This window comes from Monodelphis domestica, chromosome 4 (assembly GCF_027887165.1).
Source record: "Monodelphis domestica isolate mMonDom1 chromosome 4, mMonDom1.pri, whole genome shotgun sequence".
Classification (NCBI taxonomy): domain Eukaryota; kingdom Metazoa; phylum Chordata; class Mammalia; order Didelphimorphia; family Didelphidae; genus Monodelphis; species Monodelphis domestica.
The window spans coordinates 387232616-387256801 of NC_077230.1; the positions used below are offsets into that span (position 1 = coordinate 387232616).

Genomic DNA, 24186 nt, shown 5'->3' on the forward strand with positions numbered 1-24186 from the left:
CAGTGATTCTTACTCTTTTCACAGAGAATGGCCTGCAGAATATCCTCTCATCTTCAACCAAGGTTAGGTTCAGTACCTATGGATGCCAAGTACTTTGTATTTTTTAGAGTGAACCATCAAAAAGTCAAATCTCCACTTGGAAAAAGAGTGAAATTATTAACCATTTCATTCTGTTATGAATCTAGAATTACACTTAAGTTCCCAGTTATTTCCATTTAGATATTTCTGTCAGTTTTCCCCTCCATGTATCTTTGCCTGATCTGGTTAGTTTCTGTGGGAGTACTTTTAAAGTCATTAAGTAGATGCATTCAGCTAATGTTATAAGGGCCCAAGTTCAGATAAATTTGGCTTGTCAGCATGACCAGTCATTTGTGCCTCATCAAACCGTCCATTGGTAAGGGATTCAGAATTGTTAAGGAAGTCCCTCCCCTGGAAACTCGGTTCATAATTCAAGTTGTTAGCTTCACCTTTATTTCATGTGGGATTTATGAAAGGCATTCAGGTGCAGTCTTTTCTGTTCTTGGACTTGGATTGCTTTTATCCTAATGTAGATGACTTTTGGTCAACACTTATCTTAAACTTATCAGCTTACTGAAGCTTACACAGCAGTCAAGAGAAAACCCAAGTATAGCTCAGAAGGTCAGAGAATTGTCTAGGTTTGACATTTTTGATTCTCAGAAAAAGATTTAGAACTTCCTTCTTGGATAATAGATATCAAAAGATCTCAGTCTATAATTATTTGGTCCTGGCATAGTAGGCTTCCATTCTTTACAGAATAGACTTCTATACTAGAGCTGAGAAGGGCTTCAGATTATCTTAGCCAACTTTTTTCTTTTTTTTTAAACATTTTATTTGGTCATTTCCAAACAGTATTCATTGGAGACAAAGATCATTTTATTTTCCTTCCCCCACCTCTCCCATAGAGGACACGCAATTCCACTGGGTATCACATGTGTTCTTGATTCGAACCCATTTCCATGTTGTTGGAATTTGCATTAAAGTGTTCATTTAGAGTCTCTCCTCAGATATGTCCCCTCAACCCCTGTAGTCAAGCAGTTGCTTTTCCTCAGTGTTTTTACTCCCACAGTTTGTCCTCTGCTTGTGGATAGTGTTTAGGGACATTGCATTGACACTAATGGAGAATTCCATTACGTTCGATTGTACCACAGTGTGTCAATCTCTGTGTACAATGTTTCCTGGTTCTGCACCTTTTGCTCTGCATCACTTCCTGGAGGTTGTTCCAGTCTCCATGGAATTCTTCCACTTAATTATTCCTCTTAGCACAGTAGTATTCCATCACCAACATATACCCCAATTTGTTCAGCCATTCCCCAATTAATGGGCATCCCCTCATTTTCCAGTTTTTGGCCACCACAAAGCGCAGCTATGAATATTCTTGTATAAGTCTTTTTCCTTAATGTCTCTGTGGGGTACAAACCCAGCAGTGCTCTAGCTGGATCAAAGGGCAGACAGTCTCTTATTGCCCTTTGGGCATAGTTCCAAATTGCCCTCCAGAATGGTTGGATCAATTCACAACTCCCACCAGCAATGAATTAATGTCCCTACTTTGCCACATTCCCTCCAGCATTCATTACTTTCCTTTGCTGTCATGTTAGCCAATCTGCTAGGTGTGAGGTGATACCTCAGAGTTGTTTTGATTTGCATCTCTCTGATTAATAGAGAAGTAGAACACTTTTTCATGTGCTTATTAATTGTTTTGATTTCTTTATCTGAAAACTGCCTATTCATGTCTGTTGCCCATTTATCAATTGGAGAATGGCTTGATTTTTTTGTACAATTGATGTAGCTCTTTGTAAATTTGAGTAATTAAACCTTTGTCAGAGGTTTTTATGAAGATTGTTTCCCACTTTGTTGCTTCCCTTCTGATTTTAGTTTCATTGGTTTTGTTTGCACAAAAGGTTTTTAATTCGATATAGTCAAAATTATTTATTTTACATTTTGTGACTCTTTCTAAGTCTTGCTTGGTTTTAAAGTCTTTCCCTTCCCAAAGGTCTGACATGTATACTATTCTGTGTTAACCTAATTTACTTATAGTTTCCTTCTTTATGTTGAAGTCATTCACCCATTTTGAATTTATCTTGGTGTAGGGTGTGAGGTGTTGATCCAAACCTAATCTCTCCCACACTGTCTTCCAATTTTCCCAGCAATTTTTATCGAATAGTGGATTTTTGTCCCAAAAGCTGGGATCTTTGGGTTTATCATATACTGTCTTGCTGAGGTCACTTGCCCCGAGTCTATTCCACTGATCCTCCTTTCTGTCTCTTAGCCAGTACCAAATTGTTTTGATGACTGCTGCTTTATAATATAGTTTGAGATCTGGGACTGCAAGGCCCTCTTCCTTTGTATTTTTTTTCCCCCATTATTTCCGGGATAGCCTTGATCCTTTATTCTTCCAAATGAACTTTGTTATAGTTTTTTCTAGATCAGTAAAGAAATTTTTTGGAAGTTCAATGGGTATGGCACTAAATAGATAAATAAGTTTGTCTTCCCGGGGAAGCCCAGGGTCTCCCTCCCCTGTCTGCCGGCGTTTCGGGTGTTACTGCTCTCAGTTCCCTCCAGTTGCTTCTCCGCTGCCTTAATTCCATGCTCTGAGCCTGGCTCAGCACTGTCCGCAAGGTACCTCAGTGCCTTTTCTGGCCCTGAGGTTTCTGACCTTTCAGGAGACTCTTCACTCTAAGGGCGAGGTGTCCTGGCCTCCCTGAGCTCTGAGGGCTCCTGATGGGATTAAGTTCAGCTGGGTTGGGCTGGATGTGGCCCCGAAGCAAAAACCTCCGCTGCTTCACTCCCTTCCCCTCCCCCCTCAAATGACCCAGATTACTTTCAAGGTGCTCCCTTCGGAGCAACCCCTTTACAGGACCGGAGGTTTCTGTCCTTTCAGAGGACTCTGCACACTAAGGGGGGAGGGGTCCTTGCTTCACTGAGCTCTGAGGGTTACTGATGGGATTAGGTTCAGCTGGGTTGGTCTGGATGTGCCCTGAAGCAAAAACCTCAGGTGAGACTCAGATGGCGGAGCCTGCCCCCCCCCCCCCCCCCCTTTTCTGCCATCTCTTTTGGACGTCCCTGAGACTGGCTCAGGTTGCTTCCAAGGTGAGCCCTTCAGACCATCCATTCCTGAGGCCCTTTTGCTGGCCCTGAGGTTCCTGCTGCTGCTGCGGACTCAGAGCTCTGGGTTGGGGGCGGGGGGGAGGGTTCCTGGGACCTTCCTTCTGCCTTCCCCTTAGACCCTAGGATTCCGGCTTTTGGGGGAGGGCATACCTTTTGATCTGAGTCCAGAAGGAGGGTTCTCCAGCTCCGTCCTGTTGTTAAGTTTGAATTTTAGTCCCCTAAGAACATACAGTTTGTGATCGGTAAGGAAGGGTTTTCAGAGGTCTGAACTTTTGCTGCCTCTAAGCCGCCATCTTGACTGGAAGTGTAAGGATCTTAGCCTAGTTTTTCACAGAGTTTTATGCTTTAAGAATCGGAGGCCCAAAGTGGTTACATGATTTGTCCATGTTAGGGGCAGAACCAGGGGCTGGAACTTAAAGAGAGCTTTACAAAGGTGAGTGAAGCCATCATTGTTGGTGTTGGAAATAAGTATTTGGAGTTCAGTTGGTGTAGGCTATGTTCTCTTAGAAGAGAATGGGCCAACATCAGAAATTCTGGATAAGTATTTTGAGACTAGTTTCTCAAAAATCCACAGGCAGTCTATAGACTTTCAAGTTCAAATGTTACCATTTTTTTAATAGAATAGATTTAAAGGCTTTAGGAGCTAGATATTTAAAGTGAACAGAAGGGAAAAGGAAAAATAAAGATAGAAATTGAGAAAAGTTTAATTTTACTGATTCTAAGGAGCAATGAAACCTTTCCATATCATATTTCCTCATAAACCATGAAAATGATTCAAACAAACAAAAGGTGATGTTCGGTTCCCTATTGTATTGTTATTTTGTTTGTCAACTTCGTTTATCATGTATCATACATACATACACCTATGTATGTATGTCACCTTCGTTTATCATGGATATATTTCTATTTGTGAATGGCAACTGATAGAGCACATATTAGGCTCTCACAGTGTATGTGTGTACATAGTTCCGTGCAGCTCTGGCCTTATTGATTCCCTTGAACTTCTGTTTTGCAAGTGCCTCTGAAGGATAGCTATGATCGCAGTGCACTCTGAAAAAGCAACATGAATGCCAAGTCCTGACCTTGGTTGATGACTAGCCTGGGGTGAACCAGGATTCTTTCATTTCCTAGTTGAGGGCTTCTGGGTGACTGGACTTCCTAGAGCCTCAGTTTCCTTCTCCGAAAAATAGAGATAAATATATGTTGATTACTTTTTCCAAAGTATTGTGGTAAGAATCAAATTAGATAATGTAGGAAAAAGTATATTTTGATTATAAAGCTATAGTGTATACAAGATATTATTGATCAGAGGGCCAGGAAGCCAGATGATTAGCTACAATCTATGAAACACTAAAAAAGAGAGGCTATACATAGTGATCAGCAAGGCAGAAGATTTTCACTGGATCTATACTCTTCATCCTATGGAATGAAGATACCTTTGGTTTTTTTTTAAAGCCTTACCTTCTGTCTTAATAATGTCCAAGGTCTGATTTGAACCCAGGACCTTCCATCTCTGGATCTGGGTCAAATCCACAGAGCTACCAACTGCCCCTGAATAATAATGTCTTGAAATAAAACATTTCTACTTAGTTTGCTCTAATCATTTCAATTTAGTCCTCTTATTTCCAGTTTTGAATTTCAGGAGTATTGGCTTTGTTTTGTGCGTTGTCCTCTGTTTTCACCTTATGAATCTTTTTTATAGCCATTAAAAGAAGCTGGGTCAAGTGACAGTTCTTAGGTGATCACTGATGGTTTCAGGAGGAAATTTGGAAGCGGGCATCTTTTGCTTTCCTGTTGGTTCATATCATAGCTCTGATTCTTGTCAGGCTTTTCCTAGGGCAGGGATCATTTTTGATGAATTTAAGATCAACTTTTAGTTAAACTAATATTTTTGTGGGCTTCTTCAACCTTAAAGCACTATTGAAATGTGAATGAGAATAATGATTATATTATGTCTTCTTAGGAGTTCAATGGATGAAGTTTCATACTCATTAATTGGTTTCTGGAAATGTGATCTTATAATATCTGGATTCATCTTTCTGTCTAGACTTGGAGCCAGAAGACCTGGGTTCAAGACCCAGCTTTCACACTTAGATTTGTGTCTTTGGACATGTCATCTAATCTTTGGAGCTGTTTCCCTATTTGTAATATGGGTACATTAGTATCCAGATTACCTTCTTGGTTGGTTGTGTAGAAAGACTTGGTACAAAAAGAATGATACACTTAGACATGAGCTATTATTGCATGTGTGTGAGATGTGGATCCTCCCCTCTCCTCCTTTGTAACCTCTTCAGTTACCAAATTCTTTAAGCCCTGATATTTTTGCTAGTCAGAGGGCTTGATGGGAAGCAGATTGGTAAGAACATCAGGAGAAGAGGGGAAAGAGCTGATTGGCTGATAACCAAACAAGATCAAGAACTGGGAGCTTTATTCTTCAGGCCTTTATTTCAAATGAAGGAGCTCCAGTTGGAACCAGACCCATGAAGTGGAACTGCTCTGTCTTTCTCCTTCTGGCTATTGCCCCTGTTCTACTAGCTCTTTCCAGCCATGCCCTTGTGCTACTTTTGCTTCTCCATTTGGGCAGGCTCTGAGCTTTCCTCTCAGTCTGTGTATGTATCTTATTAAGAGTTCTTTGGCATAACTTAAGCTTTCCTTTGGGTTAAAGTTTTGATAATCTTGAGTTGCTTTCAAACCCGAGAGAGAGTGCTTGCTCCTTGGAACAATTCATCCTAAGATGCTACAGATACATACTTATAATATCCTAATGTTGGATTTTTGTTTAGGATTATACCTTTCCATTTCTCTCAGTTCTTTATTCTTCCTTAAGTCAGTTTTTCATCCTCACTCAGACCCCATAGTCCCATTTCATTGCTGTCTGATACCAACACAAAAGTTTGTCTTCCTTTTCCTGTCTCCTATAGTTAACTGTTTCATGTATGTGCTATCCTCTCCTTGAATCACTTGCCTCCTTGTCCCATGATCACTTATGTCTTGCTGACCCTTACTAATGAACATATGCTTATTGGGTCCACTAAGGGGTGGGCTGGAGCCAGCTCTTATAGGTGAACTGATTGTTAAAATTTCAGTCTCAGTGCTTAAATTTTGGAGTTGGGAAAGCTCCAAATTGGGGCTTGAATTATGTTTGACTGATTGTCTAGACTTAAAGTGATAAAGAAAATGTTAACAATGCAGAATAAACTCAAAAGTTCATCCAATGTAATTTTTTCTCCCCAGGAAGCCACTTATTAAACATTTACCAGCTTACTCCTGGATCCACTGTAGATTTTTACTTTATCTTCCCAAATCAATGCTTTTACTCTTCTTCCCTGACTCACTATCCAGAGAGTCTTCAAACTTCCCTCATGACTATTAGAATACCTTACTTCATACTTTACTGAGAAAATAGAAGACATTAATCTCTTTTTCTCCTACATCTTATGCTCTTTTTGCCGCCCCTTCCATTCTTGTCTTCTTTACTTCAGTCTCTCCTTAGGAGGGATCCTCTTGATATGGTTTCCTGGTATCTCTGCCAGAAGTTTGCCTCCAGGATCATTCTCTCACCTGCTCTAGTGGCCTGTTGGTTTGGAGACTGGTTTTGTTTCCTCCATTCTTAAAAATTCCTTTAGTTGAGCTTTTCCTCTCTTTGAGGTGTTGTCCTTGATTTTTTCTTTTGTATTTTATCTATGTATCTATGTATCTGTCTGTCTGTCTGTCTAATCAATTACATGTAATAACAAATTTCCACATAAGTTTTCCCAAGTTATATGGTCAAACTTTCTTCCTGCCTTGCCTTCTTCCCTCCTCTCTCCTGGTGCTGCCAGGCAATTAGATCTGGGTTATATATGTATCATCATGCAAAACATTTCCATATTGATAATTTTTGTAAATGAATAATCCTATAAAACCAAAATCCAAAATACTAACCAAAAGAAACAATTGAAAAATCATACACTTTCATCTTCCTTCTGACTCTCAACAGTTCTTTCCCTGGAGGTAGATAGCATTTTTTGTCATAAGACTCTCAGAATTGTCCTGGATATTTGTATTGCTAATAATAGCTAAGTCTATCACAGTTGTTGATCCCTCTTATAACCAAACTCATATCAGAAGCAGTTGGAGCTCTACATCCCCACATCCATCTCACTCACTTCTTGTCCTCTTGTCATGCCTCCTCCCTGAGCTCCTCCCTCAACTGAAACTGCCATCTTCAAAGTGATCTCTTAATTGCCACTTCCCACAGCCTCTTTCCAAAAATCTTACTGGACCTTTCTTCAGCATTAGAGTTGACCACCAACCTTCTGGATTCAAGCCAAATATATGCTCCTGGAAAGCAGGCATTGCTTCTATTGTTGTATCCCTTGGTCCTGGAAAATGGTAGGCAACTGGAAAATGTTTATTATTTGTTTGATGGATTGATTTATGCTTTCCCCTCTGTTAAGGGTTAATTCACATCTCCCAGGATTTGTTTTTCCCTGTTTCTTCTGCCCATCTTGCTATTCTTCCTCATTTTCTTTTGCTGGCTCATCAAGCTCTTCTGTTTATCTAAGCTAATGACCTTTATGCTGCTGTCATCATTTTACATATTGTCCAGAATCTGCTCACTTTGTTGGATCCTACAGGATCCCCCAGGTTTCTTAGAATTCTTAAAGCTCAGGTCTAGAATAAAATCTATATACTGGTGATTGGTTTTTAAAGGCTCTCCTGATTTGCCATCAGCTCACCTTCCCAGTCTGAGGTCTTTCATTCCTTCTACATTCAATCCAGACCTGCCCAGGGTTGTCTGTAGGCAATATTTTCTCTATGACTTTATACACAGACCATCTTGTTCCCCTATTCTTGGAATATACTCCCATTTCATTTCTTTACAGATTCTTTTGAGGCTCTACCCATATGCCTCCTCTTACATGGGGGCTGCCTAATTGGCCTTCTTCCATGCAATAGAGGCAAATTGCTTTGTATAGTTTTCACAAATTTCCTTTTCCTCTGTTCATATTCTTTTCCCTAAGTAAACTGAAGGCTCATCCAGGATAGGAGTTGTGGAGGTTTTGTCTTTATATTCTGAGCATAATGCCCAGCCTATAGGGCTACTTAATAGAGGTTTATTGACTAAAGAAAGTTGTGTAATCATTTCACTATAATAATCATAGCATGCAATTTTTGTTTAGGATTGCAGTATAAACAAAACATAGATGTGTGAATCTTGCTTGGAGTTTTTTTTTAAAAAATCGACTTAAAAATCTCATAGCTAAGTTCTGTTTGTGGTATACAACCAATATTTATTTAGTGTCTTTGGTGTGCAAATCACTATAGTAGACTTGAAATGACTAGTATTTTTTAAAGGCTTCATTAAAATTTATGATGTCAAGGGAGTATAATTATTTGCAGCTTGACTATCAGGCAGTCATATGATCAGATAGCATTTATTAAGGGCCTACTATGTGCCAGGCACTGAACTAAGCTCTAGGAACAAAGAAAAGCAAATGACAGTTTGTGCCCTCAAAGAGCTCACTGGGGAGACAACATGGTGAACAACTGTGCAAACAAGACATCTACAGGACAGATCGGGAATGATCTTAGAGGAAAGGCAAGGCTTTTTAAGGCCTGAGCAAGGCTTTTTGTGGAAGGTGGCTTTTTAACTGAGACTTCAAGGAATCTAGGGAAGCTAGAAGCATGAAAATGACAAGGGAGAGAGTTCCAGGTGTGTCATAAGCAAGGAACCAACCAGGAGGTTACCAGTGCGTGGAGAGCAAGTTGTCAGAAGAGTGGAAAGGAGGAGACAGGTTAGGCATGGCTTTGAATATTAAAGGATTTTAGATTTGATCTGGGAGATGATAGTTGCTAGAGTTTATTAAATGGGTGGTGGTGGCAATTTGCTCAAATCTACACTTTAGGGAGGTCAGATTTGACAGCTGACTGGAGGATAGAATGGCATGGGCAGAAGCTGGAGGCAGGCAGCCCACCAGCAGGTTTTAGAAATAATCCAGGCACGAAGTATTGAAGGCCTGTCCAAGAGTCATGGGTGATGATGTCAGAGGAGAGAAGGTGGGGTTGCATATTGGAGAGATGTTATGAAGGTAGAAATTAATTTATCTAATTATTGCGGTTGTTTTAAAATGGAGCTTTGGAACCATTGGTACAAAGGCATATATGTCCTATTTTGTATATTTGTGGTGCACAGTATTTAAGTTCTGTTCCTGCTTCTTGCTGGTTGTAGAAGGTTAATTTTCTTTCTAATTCAGAAACACTGTTGAGGAAAGAGGAAATTGGGGAATGAGATTCCTATTCAGGTGTTCTTCCCTGTTACTGAGGCAATATAGGAAAGATGCTGCAATGAATGAATCTTTGCAGATGTATGTTTCTCTCAAGAAAATGCTTTTGAGGAAGTGTTAATAAGCAAGATTTATAGCATTGCCTCCTTTTAGAGAAAAGCCACTGGGTAGAGAGCAAATGAGCATTTAGAGGTCAAACTTGATGGCTTTCAAGAAGGTGTTTGACTGGCTGGATTCTAGTTGCAGCTGTTACTTTAAGACTAGCTGGTATACTCTGCTGGGTTGCAGTATCTTTGCTTTGGAAGGAAAGAGGAGTCGGCTCAAGGAAGCTGGAGCCTCGCCCTGTGGTAGAGATGCAGTGTTAGTGTTGGAGCCAGCTGAAGGAAGACATTCTCCATGGCATGCTATCCTTAAAGAAAGAATTCTTCAGAATCATCCCTTTGTGGAGGTGCTGACTATGCTAGGTAAGGCTGCCAGGGGATAAAAGGCTGCCCTCGGAAGGCTGCTTATCATTGAGGAAGTTTCCATAAACATCCATGATGTTACATAACTTGAGCTGCTTGGATCTTAAAATGGATCTTTATGACCTGCTTCCTCGATGGTATAGGTAGGCAGTATTAAATGTGTTCTGCAGTTTTCCACCCACTTAAGTTCTTTGGTATTAAAATCAGATCAAATCTAGCAATTCATAACTAAATCTGAATACCTTGAATTTTGAGGATTTGTAGTGAGTACCTTAACATGATGCTTTCTATTATATGTGCTCCCTTAAATATTAATATTGTGTTCTTTTGGAAAAAAATTTTTTGCAAGCCAAAACAATCAGTGGGGAAATTTGAAAATTCTTTGTTTTTCCACTTGTGATCACAATTAGTTCAGTTGTTACCTATTTCTGTAATCTGGCTAATGACTTCTGTGATAAATAATAATAAATGATAAAACATAAAACAAGTTGAAACATGCAGAGAAATGGTAATCCATGAGCTAGAGTGTGTGTGGGCACTTGATCTATTCCTGTAATGAGGTAAAAAGGCATGTTCGACAGCAGGTTCTATTCCTTATTGGTTGGGACAGATTTTCAGGTGTAATCGGAGAAGATTTTTGCTTATCTCCACCTGAAGGAGCAGGTGGACAGAAACAGCCAGAGATTTATTTTTTGGGCTAAAGACTTGTTGAGAGCTAGTAATAGGATGAAAAAATGTGACCATTTTGAGAAATACACTGTAATATGATATTTCATTCAAGTTAGTATTTGAAATTCACTCATTTTTTTAGGGAAATGTGAAGTGATGCTTGTCATCTGCTGATCAGTATTATTTTCTAGGTTTAAACAGCAATTTAAAATCATTCTCTGGACATTTGGAGAGAAGTCTTGCTTTTTTGTTATGATTTTGGGTAGAGTAAGCTATGAGTATTTTGGCACTATTTTTGGATTTGAATTTTTCTTACTGAGCCTCCTCCCCCCCTTTTTTGGGTTTATCATATGGTTTCAAATGTGATACTATATTTGGGGGGAAATTAAGTAAATGATTTTTTTGTATTAATATCAGCAATGTTTGCAAAAGATCCCAAGTAATTTGCTAGTAAACAAACATATCTACATATTAGAAGGCTTATTTACTTATTGATGTTGTGAATAAATATTTGCTTCATCTCTTAAAGAATTGTCTTTGAGTAATCATAATTAATTGAAAATCAAATTTTACAAATTTCATATGCAACAAGAGTGTAGCCTCAGCTTGTCTGCTTTCTAGAGAGGGCCTTACATTGAGGAGTGTACTGACTACTTATGACATTAAAAATGACTTTCATTGTCTCATAGAATTTCAAGATAAGCTTTCAGGGATCTTGGATACTACTCTCTAGGCCAATTCTCTCATTTTACAGATGAGGAAACTGAGCTAAAGGCTGGAAATGATTTGTCCAAGTTCACTCAGGTATTTAGCAGAGGTGAGATTTGAACCCAGATCCTTTGTCTTCAAATGCTAGTAACTGTTTAGCTTCCCTATTGGACACTAGTTGTGGAGTTAGGTGAGTGAATCCTTAATTAAAATATTTTATTTAGGCATTTGTAGATTTACTGTTTGGACCATAGAGGCTCTTAAAAGTGATCTCAAAGGGGGTTGAACATTTCTGATCTGTTTAAGGAAGAATGGGAGGCAGAGCAAGTTTACTTGATTTTACTCTTTGATGGCCTATAACATTTTTTTTCCATCACAAAGTTAGAATATAATAGAATTACTTTTCCTTGGTTCCCATGGTTTAAAAGCCTCTTTTTAGGTCTCTGAATATTGAGTTTTTCTTCAAAACAAATGACTTGAATTATATGAATAAGGTTTCTAAATATCCTCTTTTCTCTAACTGATAATTCTCTATTAACTTTAGCTCTTTTAAAAAAAATAGCTGACATTTATTTACCACTTTACTGTTGCAAAATTCTTTACAGTGATTATTTTATATGGTGCTCTGAACATGACCATGAAGTAAAGTAGTTTAGATAGTAGTAGTATGCTCATTTTAGAGATGAAAGCTCAGTTTGACTTCTTCCAAGTCAGGCTGGTGATAAATTACAAAACTAGGATCTGGCCACAAAAGTTCTCTGCTGTGTGCTTTTCTCTTAACACCTATGTTTTGGTCTTTTTGAGTTAGGTAAAAGGAGGTAAACCAAGTGTTCCCTTGGTTTTCTCCATTCTCTGTGAAACCTACTTCCAAATATGTTGACACTGAGATATTTAATTCTTCCTGCATGTGAAACTGTGTTTTCTTCACCTTCACATTGTTGTTAACAGTTTTTTTTACCACACATAACAATGAGATTACATAGGATCTTTAAGGCTTCTCAACCTCAAGTGTTTTTCCTTTTAGGGTACTTTATAATTACTGTTGCTTTCTCCCCTTTTGGGGGGCCCATATCTATGATTTTGTTAGTTTCAGAGATTCTTAGTGAGAAAATCCTTTCCCGCAAAGCAGGTGGCCATTTTTTGTAGTTTATACTCTTAGAGGGTTGCTTACGTTGTCCAACAACTGGCATCTCTCATATGAGATAGAGTAGAGTAGAGTAGAGGTACTAACTACAAAAGTAAGAATTGTAAAAAGAGAACTTGTCTGCCATAAATTTGATGTGTTCATATAAGTTTCCTGCAACCTGATATGAAAGGGGACAAGGACAGTTCTTTAGGAGACTCTAGAAAAGAATATAAGTATAGAACAAACCAAGGTTGACAATTATCTAGATCAGAGGTTCTCAACCTTTCTAATGCCATGACCCCGCAATACAGTTCCTCATGTTGCGGTGACCCCAAACCAAAAAATTATTTTGGTGACTACTTCAAAACTGTAATTTTGCTACAGTTATGACTCGGAATGTAAATACCTGATATGCATTATGTATTCTCATTGCTACAAATTGAGAGGTTGAGATCTAGATAGAGTGTATTCTAGCTACTATAGGCTGGTAGGAAAATAAAATAAAATCCATTCAAAAGATGTTTGTGTAAAAAGTCATTAAAATCATAAAAGTTCTTTCAGTGAGACAAAGGGGAATCGGAAATAAGATTGAATTCAAGAAACTTGATAGTGGTAATCTTTTTTCCCCCTAAATTCTTTTTCTTTGTTTATTCTGGCACCTTCAGAAAAATTATTTGATTTCCCTTGGCTCCAAAATCCAGGGCAGTTAAGTTCTTAGGTATGCACTGTGAGCCCAGGATTGGACAAAAATGGGATGGATCTGGAAGAAAGGGATATAGTAGAATTGGACATTAAGATTATGGAGCTTTATCTTTTAAAAATGGCTGCAGGGCCTAGAGTCTGTTAAGAGGAGGTAATATTTACTACAAAAGCTTATTCTCTCTGGGTTTTGAAATTGTCATGCATGTCTTGTGCTAGGTGCTACCAAAGCAAATAAGCGAATGATCACTTCAGGATGCAGAATTTTTTTGTAGGATTAAATGATGAAAGAAGACTATTACTTTCCTGTCCTTACTCTGTTTATGATTGGATAACAAAGAAATAGCCCAAAACATTCCCCTCTCTAATGTATTTCTAGAATAAAAACAAACAAAAACTGTTGGCTTAAACTAAAACCTTAGAGTGTACAGTCTTTTTCAACTATGATAACAAAGCCATTTCATTTATTTTCTCAATGGATAGGTAATTAGGATAAGAGACAGAAAGGACCAGCCTGGGCATTTTTCAGAGGCAAAGCCAAGACACATTAGAGAACTTTGGTTCTAGTTTTGTTCTGCCTTTAAACACTGTATGATTTGGGCAGAGTGCTTCATTTATTGGGACTCTTTTTTTATATGTCATATAAGAGGGCTCAGTTCTAAATTGTTATGAGACCATGAACTATAGAATACTATTGTGGCCACTATCTTCTGTGCTTTAAAAACAAACAACAACAACAACAACAAAACCCCTTACCTTCTGTCTTAGAACCAATATTGGTTCTAAGGCAAAAGAACAGCAAGGGCTAGGCAATGGGGGCTAAGTGACTTTGCCCAGGGTATCACAGCTAGGAGAAGTGTCTAAGGCCAGAATTGAACTTGGTTCATTTTGGGATTGTAACTTTTTGGCAGTACCATTTAAGATGGCGCATATGCAGAGCCCTCATATTTAGGCATTGAACTTATCAATATAGTGCCAGTGGATAGGAGGGCTTAGTTTTTTTCAAATCTCATGCCCTGAAGCTTAGCAAAGTGATAATATTTTGTCCATCATCAGTACTCAAAAATATTTTGAATTTGGGTTATATGGGAGGGGATTAAAAAGTTTTCTTAGGGGTGGATATGGTGAAAGCTGTGGTGTGGGAAGAAACTAACAAGGAAACAGTTGTTATATAGGCATTTCTGCATGCCTGGCCCAGCTTGGTCAGCATTTCTAGTCCTGATGAATAACATTTAGCTCCCTGACTTGGTGTCCTGGGTCATTTTCTCTGGAAAGGTAAGGTAGGAAGTTCTTGAAGGCTTCAAGTTGGGAGGCCTGGCCTTTTTTTCAGTTCCTTTGCAATACTTGTATGGGAGATTGGTTTGGGGAAAGATTGGCATGCTCTTGTTTTGGAATCTAAAGTGTCACTCTAAGGATGTAGTCCTGTGTTTTGACCAAGTATTTTTTCTTTGTGATTTATTCTTATAGCAGAACGTAATCTGTTTGAATTCTGTTATCCTTAACTTACCACTCTAGAATTCCTAGAGGACCTGTGCAGCAGCCTCTGGAAGATCGAATCTTCACTCCTACGGTCTCGGCAGTTTACAGCACTGTGAGTATTTGACAGCTGTGGGGCTCAGCCATGTGGCTGCTCTGCTTTGCAGCAGAGCCATCCCTAATATATCATGTATTAGAATATTTTAATGAATCTTCATATTGTCATTTTTGTGATTTATTCATACTACTTAAATACATACTACAGGGATAGTTCTTAGCCAATCAGATATTTATTTTTCCATAGGTCCAGTCAAGATTGAGGGTGGAATATGAAGAGTTTATATGCTTAGTTTTCCTGATGGAAACAATTTATGATTGTGACCATCCTAAGGGAACTGGATATTATAGTCACAATTTCCTCCTTGTTAAGTGTGAATTTCAAATGTTTTATTTTCACATTTTCTTGACACTGTTAAAAGTAGTAAGAGATATTTCAAATTGTTTCAGAAAGTAGTTTGAAACGTAATATTAGGGATCTCCCAGGTGCTCAGAATGACATTACACCAGTAGTGTAAATTAGCCCATCAACTATTTATGTTGCATATGATTTTTTAACTGTTTCCATGAAAAATTCTATTCTTTGTAAACTTTAAACTTGGACTTAAATGTTTTATATGTATGAAACTTGGCTTGTCTAAACTAATATGTTTTCTAAATTTGGCTCATCGATAGCTTTATTCTCTTTAATCGCAGCACTGACAAAGATGCTGTGGTAGCTTTGCAAATGTGTATAAAACATCTATTAACCCATATGGAAAAGAAATCAGTTCTTTGGTCACATATTTTAAAGCAAACTCAATGAGTTTAAATGCAATGTTTAACAGCCATTGACTTTTAAGATGACATTGGAAAACTATTTATTCAAAGTATGTTTCATCTAGTTTATGCTGATGTTTTTTAAACCAAGTTTTTATCTTTTGTTTTTGTATTACCTCATATTCCTCATGTATTTTTCCTCCTTCCCTGTCTAGAGAACCATCCCTTATTGCAAAGAATTAAAAAAAAAAAGAGGAGGAAGAGAATATTCAACAAAACTGATCAGTACAAAGAAAACATCTAATATCATATACAGTATACACCATCTGTAAGGGGGGTGGGGCACTTCTGCAAAGGAATGGGGAAGGTATCTTGTATCCCTTCTTTAGGAGCCACTCTTATTCTTTTGCAGTTTTACAGCATTTACTTTTGATTGTTTTGTGGTGATTATTCTTTCTAGTTACATTGTTGTTATTATATATCTTGTTTTCCTGGATCTTCTTACCTCATTTTGTATCAGTTCATGTAAGTCTTCTCATGCTTCTCTGTGTTCATTATAGTCATTGTCATATACCACAGTTTTCAGCCATTACTCAATTTAATGGGCATTTACTATGTTCCTAATGATTTTCTGCTACATAAAGTGCTGCTATAATTTTTTTGGTCAGTGTCCTTGGGGTATATGGCTAGCAGTGGAATCATGAAGTAGGATATGGACTTTAAACACTTTTATTTTCATAATTCCAGGATTATGTTCCAGGATGATTATACTTGATTCACAGATCCATCATTAGTGAATTGGTGTGACTGTCATCCCATAGCCCTCCCACTCTTTCTATTTTTGTCATCTTTGCCAGTTTGCTGGCAATGTGTGAAGTGAAATCTTTAGAGAGGTTTGGATTTGGATTTCTTAGTAATAGTTGTTTGTAGCACTTTATGATTGTTCATATCCTTTGAGCACTTACCAGTTGGTGAATGGCTTTTGCAGTGGTGTTTTGTGGACTTCAATACATGATCTACTAATTCACATAGCATGTTCCACTTCATAAAGCATTTGCCTCATAGCAGTCCTGAGATAATCAAAAGACATCAAAAAAGCATTTATTAAGTTCTTATTGGGTGCTAGATACTTTACTAAGCTCTGGAAATCAAGAAACAAACAAGTAAGACAATCCCTACTCTCAAGAAGTTTATATTATAATAGGAAAAGACAACATATAAAGGGGAGCTGGAAAGGAGAGAGTACTGGGAAGAGGGTAGAGAAGTCTGGAAAGGAAGTAGAATAGAGTGGTATGAGGATGGCCCAGGTGCTTTATGAGATGGTGATATGAGCCAGCAACTTAGGAATCAGGAGAGATAGCTGGGAACCAGGTCTTTGGAGGGGTGGTGGTGCTGGTGATGGGGGTGACCTATGAAGTTATTTGAGCTGCTTTTCATTCATTCATTCATTCATTCATTCATTCATTCATTCATTCATACAATCAATCACAATGCATTTATTATTCAAGATATGCAAGGTCCCATGGTAGGCATCAGGAGTTCAAGAACAACAAAAATCAGTCCTCCTCATAAGAAACTTATATCGGAGGAACACAGTATCCACATATTCAAGTATATACAGACAGACGAGTGAATTTAGATAATTAGGATAGTAAATGTACTTTGAAGTTTTATTGGCGTTGACCAGAGATCTCAGAATGGCAAGGCCCATAGCAAAACTCCCCAATATTATAGGAACCAGATTAAAATGTATTTGGGAGATATTTCACAAAATAAGTAAAAAGACAGTAAATTATAAATAATATGAACTTGTGGCTTTCTGAGTCACTCTATGGCCCAGGGTAAGTCTGATACCACTGGTGTGTGTGCAGACTTCTGCCAAGGGCAGTCTATTGACACATTTTCTCCAGCTTACAGTCTTAGTTGCTTGGAACACTAAGAAAGGCTAAGACAGTCAGTGAACTTGTGTGAGTGCTTCCTGGGTGCTAGGCACTGTGCTAAGGGCTGGGCAAATAGGATTGCACTACTCAGGCCTTCTGGTTCCTAGGCTATCTCTATTCACTAAGCCATGCTGACTCTAAAGAAAAAGCTAAATCCCATGTGGAGGGCTGTGACACCTTTATACCAAAGGTGGTACATGAGTTGTATCCTGAAGGAAGGAAGATAATTCTGAGTTGATGAGGATGAGCAGTTCAGGCTTGTGCAAAAGAGTAAAGATGGAGAACAGGGAAGGCCAGCTTGGTTAGACCTTAAATTGTAGGAAGAATAATGTCAACAAGGTTGGAGAAGGTAGGATTGGGGTTGAATTGTGAAGGGATTTAGAAAGCAAACTAAAGTTTATATTTTATCCCAGCCTCTCTAGTGACATGGTCAAATCTCTTTCAGGAAATCACTTTGGCAGCAGTTGGAAAGATGACCTGGAATGGGGAGAGATTTGGGGCAGGGGCACCAATGAGGAGACCTTTTAATAATCTAGTTGAGGGGTAATGAACAAAGGGGGTTAGTTATGAGGAAAAGGGAGCATCTCGGAAAGAGACTATAGATGAAGGAACAAGTTTTGACAATTTTGATGGGCTATATAGGTTGAATGACAGTGATTCAGTTTCAATGTTGATGTTGCAGGTTTTAGAGACTGGGAGAATCGTGGTGGCATGATATTAATAGGGAACTTCCAAAGAGGGGAAGGGCTTAGAGAAATAGATAATGAGTTCTGTTTTAGATATGTTGAACTTGTGATGCCTTTGGGGCCTCCAGATTGAAATACGCAGAAGGCAGTTAGTGATGTGTGTGTGTGTGACTGAAGCCCAGTCATCTGCATAGAGACATTTCAACCCATGGGAGCCCATGAAATTATTAATATATGTGAAAAGATGGCCCAGGAAAGTTTGCTTTGGGTAGCATTCACACTTAGGGGCCCATGGCATTCATGATGAGCTAGCAGAGGAGATGAAAAAGGAGCAGGCAAGAAAGAAAGGAGAATTTGGGGATATTATTGTTACAAATACCATTGGTCAAGACTATCAAGGCAGAGAATTTGGCCACCTATGATAAATGCAGCAGAGATAGTTTTCCTTAAGTTCTGTTTTCCTTAGCAAACATTCAACACTCAACCTGCCTCTAAGGTAATAGCAAATTAACCATGTATCACATTTATAATTTTTTTGGTTAAGATGAATTTTTGAGGAGAGTTTGTGATTCCCTTGTTACACACTCAAGTTTATTCAGTAGGAAAGTAATATAGTTAGAACTATGGCATAGAAATAACTTTTAGGGACTATGTGGAGGATGATTTGGAGAGGAGAGAGATCTGAGTTAGAGACCAAAGTCCAGATTAGTCTTTGAGTTCTGGAGGTCTGAATTCTTATAGACCTGGGTTTGGTGTTTCCTGTAAACGTGGTATAGAGGCTTAATTTTTCCCCTTTTAGGCCCCACTTTATTCTTTGATAAAGTGAAGAATTTGGACTTAGAAGATTTAAAAAATTCTTGCCTTTTGTGATATTTTATGACTGTATTATCTGATCACATAGGAGGAGTTATGGCCATATATCCAGTATGTCAGCCACACCTTAATTGAAATCTATTCTGTTTCTTTAGGTGGGATCAAAGCAAAAAGCAGTGTACTGTAAATGAGTAACCTTTTAATTTGGTAACCACTACTTTTTCACAACTTGTCTTCTAAGAAGTGGACATATTTATTAAATTAAAATAATAGAGAGTTGAGTGATTGGTCGGGGTAAGTAAGAACAAGGAAAGAGAACTTAAGTTTGAAAAAAAACAATCTGAATAAGTTCATGTATTCTAGCTTTAAAAATAATTTTGGAAGAATTTGTTTCTATTTGACATTATTTTCAGGCTTAGTATATATGTATAAAGTTGCCCAGGGTTTTTATGGAGCATTTCAGTGGTGCAGTGGATAGAATACTAGGTCTGTAGTCAGGAAGATCTGAGTTCAAATGTGATCTCAAATACTTACTAGCTGTGTGACATGGTATGTTTTCTTCTAGCAGAATAGATGGTTAAGAGTAATATGTTCCAGTGGCCATGAGGGTAGTGGAAGCAAGCACTGTTGGAAAGAGTAGAGCTTGGTCAGAAATGGAAAAGTCCATGGTCATCCATTACATCTAAGGCCATTGCCAATCATCCTGACTTTTGTCCTGCCACTGGACTTCGATGCCTGGAAGATAGATTGAGACTGATGATTTTGTTCAGCTCTGCCTCACTTAAATCCATCACAAGGACATCACCTTGTGATGTCATCTATCTTCTTTGAAAAACAGCAGCAGCTATGATCCTGGGCAAATCACATGAGCCTGTTTGCCTCAATTTCCTTATCTGTAAAATGAGCTGCAGAAGAAAATGGCAGTATTTGACAAGAAAATCCTAAATGGGGTCATGAAGAGTCAGACAGAACTGAAACAACTGAACAACAAAAGGGTTTTGAAAATTCTTCAAGATTGATTATTGTTATTACTTCTTTAGACCTGACTGTGCCATTTCCATTTATATTCCATGATTAGGTAAGATTTTAATTTCTTTTTTGTTTTTTAACCTTACCTTCTGTCTTAGAATCAATACTGTGTATTGGTTCCAAGGAAGAAGAGTGTTAAGGTCTAGGCAATGGGGGTTAAGTGACTTGCCCAAGGTCACACAGCTGGGAAGTGTCTGAGGTCAGATTTGAACCTAGGACCTCCCATCTCTAGACCTGACTCTCAATCCACTGAGTCACCCAGCTGCCCCCAAAGATTTTCATTTCATATCTATCATAAGAGTAAAGGATTTAGAAGGTCTTAGAATCATCTTTAGATATCATCTAGTCCAGGGTTTCTTAACCTGGGCTATGTGAATTTGTTTTTAATATTTTGATAACTTTATTTCACTAGAACTTGTTTTCTTTGTTTATCTTTAAGTCTTTGAAAACTTTATGAAGAGAGAAATTCCAGATCCTGAAGTATCAGGAGTTATGAATTATCCTTTGCCACATCTGTATTGTATATGGGTACCTCACTACCATTGAACACTTTTTGAATCTGTTCTTATGAATGCTGTGTGTATATTTGTGGGAGAGTATAACCTAGACCTTTGGGAGGAGTGTTTTGTTATATCGACTGTTCATATTGTACCATTTGAGAAAATTTCTTTACTAAAAGCAAAAAAACTTAGTCTATTTAATTCTATCTTATGCATTTAAACAAGATTTTTGAGGAGTTTTATGCTTTACTAAATTGCCTTAGAGACCCAATTCCCTCTCCCCATGAAAGTACACCCCCTTCCCCCTCCCCCCCCCCCAACAAACAAACCAAAAAAATTGAATCTATCCCTTAGGTGAAGCATGAATCCCATCTGCACCAGCTTCAACAAGTGGCTATCTAGATCCAGCCTTTTCTGGAATTGCTTCAGTGATGGAAAATACACTGCATCCTAAGGCAGTCTGTTTAATTATTGAACAATAGCAGTAACTTTGTAGGAATTACCTGCTGTGTGTGCTTGTAGTTCATAGTGTTTCAAGCAGTAGCAACAAAGGCCAAAAATATTCTTGCCCTCAGGAGACTTAATACATTTTTATGGTTAAGCAGTTTATCCTTAACTAAAATCTGACTCTCTAGAACTCCCACTCATTTGTCTTTGTTTTGTCCTCTTGGGCCAAGCAGAATATGGATCATGCTACTAAGTGATATTCAAATGCCAATACCAGGCATTCAGAGTCCGTCAAATAACTTGCTACCCTACCATTCCAGTTTTAAATTAAACCCATCAAGTCTTTGTTCCAGCCTGGTTGTTTTCCTCCAGATACCTTGATTTTGTGTTCTTGGGTTTCTTCAATTTCCTGTATAGTAACTAGACCTGTGATGGCAAACCTATGGTATGTGTGTGTGCCATAAAGGGCATGCAGAGCCCTCTCTGGGCATGCCTGTAGTTGTCCACCAGAATTCCTTACTAGAAAGAGGACAGAACTTCTCCCTTCCCCTTTTCCATGTGCCTGAGGATATTCCTTACTTCATCCCCCAGCCCAATGGTAGTGTTTCCCCGTCCCCTGTCTGGGGTGAGGTCCTGGGGGGCTGGTGGGGGGGTACGACTCATATGCTTTGTGAGGGTGCAACATAGACAGCAGACTGTTAAGTTGGCAGTGAAGGTGATTCCTGTGGTGGGGTTGGAGAGGAGCTAGGATTGAGCTGATCGCTCAGGCCACTTTCCTCCCCCTCTCCTCATGGACCTCATCACCCAACATTCCTTATTTTAGCTGTGCCTCTGCCCAGCAGCCAATGGAAGTGCTTCCTTCCTTCCCTGGTTGGGGTGGGGGTAGGGGACGTGGGGTGAGGCATGCACTTGGTCTGGGGGGTGGTGTGGTGACAGAGCCAGAGAGGCAACCTGTTATAGTTGGAAAATTGCTGCTCTTTGTAGGGTGTAGAGAGCTTAGGTTTATATACTATTTGTAGGTCTTTGAGCAGCTAGTCTCCCTGTCTTGAATGTTCTCCTTCCTCAAGAAATCTCAATTCAGCTCAAGCAGAACCTTCTGCATGCTCTTCCTGAACCCATCTCCCCCCCACCTGCTACTGCCCTTCTTTCCCAAACTCCCTTGAATTAGTTTTGTACATATAATGCATATGCTTTTATATGTGTTCATGCTGTCTCCCTTTTTAGAATATGAGCAGGGACTGTTACGTCTTTGGATTCTTTTTAGCACAGTACTGGGCACATGAGAGATATTTAATAAACATGGAAATGAAAATCATTTAGTCCACTTAAATTCAATAAATGTTTTTTAAATGTCTACTAATTACCAGGTTCTGGAAATGATAATGTTTCTTTAAAATTGTGTAAAGGCATTTTGTTATTATTATCCCTCCACTATTTTTCCCCTTTCCTTCCTCCCTCCTCCTATCCCCTTTTCCTCCTCCTCCTTTCCCCATCTTCTAAACCTCACACCAATGCTTGGTGCTCCCAGTATTCCCTCCTGAAAGATAAGGGAGATTATTAGGCAGATTGCCCAGGCTACATATCTGAGAAGGTTCACAGCCTAATTTGAACCCTTCTCTCCTAGGCTCCAAGCCCTACACTATCTCATATGTCACCAATGGCCCAGAGTATTTTTTTCCCTTGAAACCCAACTAGTAAATGTACTTGCAGGCATTCTTTTATGATATTTAAGAATATATTTTTAAATTGATGGTTTTTAAGTCAGTCATTTTGAGATTTGCCCTCTCTTCCTGACCCTGCTGCTCCTTGGGTTATTAGGCTTTATTGACAATGGTATTAAGCACAAGTCTTCATGTTTTACATCTCTAGTCAACCAGTTAGCTTTTTGCTTTATTAATTTACTAGTGGTTTATTAAACAGCTATTTTAGACCAAACTCTGTGCTATGCATGGTGAGCATATATAAAGAAAGGCAAAAAGCAATTCCAGCTCTTAAGGAATTAGTAGACTAATTGCAGAGACAAGGTGCAAAGAAACAATTTTATTTGAATCACACACATGCACGAATGCACATATATATGTGATAAATCAGAGGTGATTAACAGAAGGAAAGCACTAGGATTAAAGAGGACTGGGAAAGGCTTTCTTTCCAGAGGTGAGACTTGAGCTCAGATTTGTAGACAGGAGTGATCAACACTTGCCCAGGGTCTTCCACCTGTGGAAATGGTAATGCCAGATCTGAACCCAAGACCTGACTTCAGGCCTGGCACTCTTATCTACTGAGCCACCTAGGTGCCTCTTTATACAAGTTTTAGTAGGCAAACCCTCACTAATGAAGTTTTTGGTTAGGTTTTGGGCCCTGCATTGTTTATTGCCTGCATTTCTGTTCTGTTTCTCATTGTTGCTGAAGCCTGTTAATTTCCTAGTGCAGTAATTGAAACACAGTAAACCTGTCTTTATTGATGTGAAAACTGGGCCTCTGGGTGGGGAAGTAATTTGTTCAAAGTAACACAACTTGTTAGTGTTAAAGATAGGGCCATAACTTGGATCTTTTAACTAGAAGTCTTGTGTTTTTACAATGGTACCACACATTTTTGATCTAAGCTATGAAGAATTTTTGTCACAATTTTTTTACTACGTTTAAGGTTTTTGGTGTCTTGTTTTGCAGTTGTTTTTAGATGCCTTTCTTAAATTTAGAAAAAACGGATTAGTCACTCAGAAATAGTTTAGAATTTTCTTACTATATTGTTTTAAATGGATGGACTGACTGATTTTGATGGACCTCTTATTTTTATGCAAAATTAGTAGTTAGAATACTTTTCTTTTTATCAATGAAAGATGACCTGTCTTCACATTGACGATAACTAATTCTGTTAGAATGAGTCACCCCACTAGATTGTGACCTGGAGAGCAAGGACTATATTGTAACTTTCTCTATATATGCTCAGCACTTGGCATAGTACAATGCTTAATATACAATAAATATTTGATGTTTCTTAAAAAAAATTAAGTGATAATTTCATTTTTTTCTCAACAATTGGTTGGCACTTTAGTGTTCTCAAAATACGTACCTAGGAATACTCTCTCTTAAATTGGGTTGCACTATGTAGCATCTTGGGAAGAACAGTAGACTTGGGAGGCTTGCAGTCTTTAAATATCACTAGGAATTTCAGGTGGGTCTCTCCCCCCTCCCCCCCCATCTATAAAATGGAAGGGTTGGACTAGGTAATCTCCAAAGTCCCTCTTATCATTAAGTGATAACCTTGTCTAGGCCCGCAGAACCAAAGGCAGTAGAAAAATGCTTCTCACTAAAATGTCTTTTAACCTTAGATGAATTATTTAGAGAATTCTGGTCTGGGTAAATCTTAAATCCATAGTTCTTTGTTTTTCTTAAAAAGCATACTCATTCTTAACCCTTT

At 38.5% G+C, this 24186-nt stretch overlaps 1 protein-coding gene across 15 annotated transcripts in view; it reads left to right on the forward strand.

Moving 5' to 3' along the window:
• Positions 1 to 24186, forward strand: part of EIF4G3 (eukaryotic translation initiation factor 4 gamma 3) — a 386696-nt gene that overhangs the window by 90649 nt on the left and 271861 nt on the right. For all 15 annotated transcript variants that reach the window (XM_056795635.1, XM_056795650.1, XM_056795638.1 and 12 more), the window contains exon 2: positions 14577 to 14652. The gene's annotated coding sequence lies outside the window, so the exon portion shown is untranslated. The remainder of the gene's footprint in view (positions 1 to 14576; positions 14653 to 24186) is intronic.